Here is a 3,555-nt window from a genome sequence, read left to right as displayed (position 1 = left end):
AATAAACATATGTTGTGTGAACCACCCAGGCTGTGGTATTTGTTACGGCGACTCCAGCAGACTAGGACAGTGTGGCAGATTATATTTCCCAAAGACGGCCACTCCTATATATTTCTTCTACAACACATGCTCTTCATACAATATGACTGACACTTCTCCTACCAAGAGGTGGGGTCTATGTTCTCTCCTCTCAAATCTAGGTAGGAGTTGTAGACTGTTGATCCCAATCGACAGAGTAAGGTGGAAGTAATGCTATGTGACGCCAGGTTACAAAAAAGGATATGGTTTCCACTTGGCTCTCTCTTACAGGATGCTTACCTGGGAACCCTGACCACACATTGTGAGGAAGCCTGTGCCACATGGAGCAGCTGACATGGAGAGAAATCGAGCCCTCCCTCTAGCAGGTAGTACCAATTTGCCAGCCATGTGAGTGAGCCTTCTTGGAAGTGGGTCCTCCAGCTGTAGTCAAACCTTCAGATAACTATACCTCCATCCAACATGTTCTTATTACCTCATGAGAAACTCCTAATCCAGAACCTGTCCCAAATTCCAAGATCACAGAAACCAGGGAAGACTTTTGTTATTTTAAGCCACTAAGTTTTGGGGTAATTTATTAGGGAGTATTTATGTGAACCAGATTGATGCCATCTTGGACAAATCTGCCATGATAACCCCTCAATGACCTGAAGCCTTTTTAAGCACACACACCCTACCCCTACCCCCAGCCCTACCATTCTTCCTTTTTGTTTAACCACACCCTTAAGTACACTCTTGGAGCATAACGTCCCTGATCTGTGCTGGAGATATGACTATCATTCTCAAACATTCTCCTTCTGGGTGGTCTCCCAGCCTTTAGGGCAATGAAAACAGGTCAAAACAGATTTTATAGGAGGTGAGGTTGCAAAAATCTTCTCTTGCCACCAGCCAAGACCTGTAAGTCCCTTTAATAAACCATTTCTTGCCAGGCTGTACTTGTCAGCCTTATTCTTCAGTCTTATAGCCCCTTCGGCCTTTGGAGGTCATTTTGTCTAATACCTCCCTTTCATGAAGCAGTATTGGATAATTAATACACTCAACATATTAGCTTTTATCCTTCATAGTTAAGGCATGGCTGCTACAGCTTCTGACATCGCATCATCATTTCAGAAAAGCATGATGATATTCTAGGAGCAGATTTCAATCAATCTTATAAACTTCCAGCAGCTATCTTTGGAATTCAATTCTGGGCGTAGGATTGCATCACTAAGAACTACAGGACTGCATAGTTTTTTTTATATTATTCTCAAGCAAGGGCAGGGAGCTACTCTAAAGTCTACACATCTTTACCACTAGTAATCTTACTAATGAAACTGCATTGGTAGCATCCATTATGCATGCTAATTGAAAAGCCACCAACTGCATCAACAGAAACCTATCTCTTTTTTTCTTTTTTTTTTTTTTAACAGAAACTTATTTCTAACATTAATTATGACAACTGGTAAAGCCTCTGCTGTTGATCAGAGATAAAGATCATGGAAGCCTTTGCAGTAGCTGTTTCTGGAGTACAGGTTGCCACCCTAGGATGTAAATTCTCAATTAGGACAAACAACAATATCTAGGCTATCACATAACTCTGAAATGCATACATGAGAACACACCACCTATGATGAAATATTTTAAGTATATTACAGACATTACAATCCTCAGAGTGGCTCTCTTGTCTCAAGCTCATTCCTACATCCCCTTTCACACATGCCCTTCAAGTCTTCCTATTAATTTCATTAGTTTCTGAGGAACCAAATCCACTCACACAGGGATGGATTTCTTTTCTGATGCTCCATTCAGAATGGGCTGCAGGTGCTCTGTTTTGGTTCTTTGATCATCTAAATGCATGCCCATTTCCCAAGGAAGGCAGTAATCCTCGTAGGCAGGTGAGTTCAAACCTATGTTCGAGAGATGTACACGGTACCTCTTTCACTGCCTCATCGCTTGCACCTAGAGTCAAGATTCTTCATGGTTGCAGTAGGGTTTGGTCCCTTGGTGCCTACTGGATTAAGGACTGTGTTACTCCTTAATGGTTGTCTTCTGGTTTTCACAGGAGAACCACTGAAATGATACAGATACCATTAAATTCCTACCGCATACCTATGTTCTCCTCACTCTCCACCTGAGGATGGACGGGAAATGACCTATTCATCTAGTGGCAGAGGTTAGCTAAGCTTTATCAAGCCATGTGGTTGCCCTGACACTAAGGAGAATGGAGAGGATAACCCAAGGGACAGCAGTGAATGTGAGGAGGAGAACTCGCAGAGCCTGGACTCCAGCCCTACTTCTGCCAACACAATGGTTTAGACCTGCTCCTCCACATTTTTTGCTCCTTCCATTTCCTCATCTCCAAAACATTAAGATCCTTCCTAGCTAGATTGGCCAGTTCTGGCTACATTGCTGTTACTTCTAGGCAAACCCAGCAGTACCACCTGCTTAGCTGTTCCCATATTTCCCTCTTCCCTACTTTTCCCTCCATTTCTTCTCTTCCTTTATGCTCCTATCCCTTCTCCTCTGTTTCTCCTTCCCACCCTACCCACATATATAGGGTACCTACTATGGCCTCAGAACATTCGCGGCCCTCAAGGAGTTCACCACTGAATAAAGGACATAATAATAATAATTACTATTATTTAAATGAGAATAAACACCAAAATGCTACTTGCTAATATTTACCACTCTCCGCCTATGTGCCACATAGCACGCCAAGAGTTTTTCATGCATCGGTTGATTTAATTCTGGCAGCATCTCTGGGTGGAAGGAAGTGTCCCAGTTTGTGTTTCAGAGAAGTCAAATGCTGCGCCTCAAATCTCACAGCTCCTACCTGACAGAGCTTCTTGGCCAAGCAAAAAATCACTGTGCCTTGTGACAAGTGCTACCACAGAGATAGGACCCAAAGCAGAAATGCTGACGAGGAAGAGAGGAAAAAGGATCTCTCCCCACATGAAGCTGGAAAGATCCTTTGAGAGGTAGCACTGAAAGATGAGAGGAGATTTACCTGATGGGGAAGAGTCTGTCACCTGGTTAAATGACCTCATAACTTAGAAAATGATAAGGAATTTAGAAAGTCGGTTCTCCTAAAAATATCAGAATGACAGAAATTACTTGGGTTTTCATGAGGCTATATATTAATGCAGATGCTGTATCTTTTTTTTTTTATTATTTTGTAAAAAAAAAAAAAAAAAAAAAACCACTTCATGATTTTAGTTCTTGCTACATTTCCTCCCTTATGCTAATACTGTCTGTGGCCAAAAGGACGTGAGCCTTCTCTCTCAGCCTCCTCCCTGCCCTTCCCCCAGCTTCCAGGCCATACGTTTGTTAATCATGTGGTTACTTTTCCAGAGCCCAGTGCTTGAGCATACTTTATCTTAGGAAATGTTCTAGAATAGGCTGGGGGAAACCCCACTTTCTAGGAACATTGGCAATTACGTGAAGACCTTAGGTGACTGATTCTTTATTTTAGGTTCTGGCTTTGACTTATACCCAATCACATTATTTCCAAGTCAGGAAGTGTGGAAATGTGAGGTTTTA

Source organism: Vulpes lagopus, chromosome 3, assembly GCF_018345385.1.
Source record: "Vulpes lagopus strain Blue_001 chromosome 3, ASM1834538v1, whole genome shotgun sequence".
Lineage (NCBI taxonomy): Eukaryota > Metazoa > Chordata > Mammalia > Carnivora > Canidae > Vulpes > Vulpes lagopus.
Note: the sequence above shows the minus strand (reverse complement) of the source record.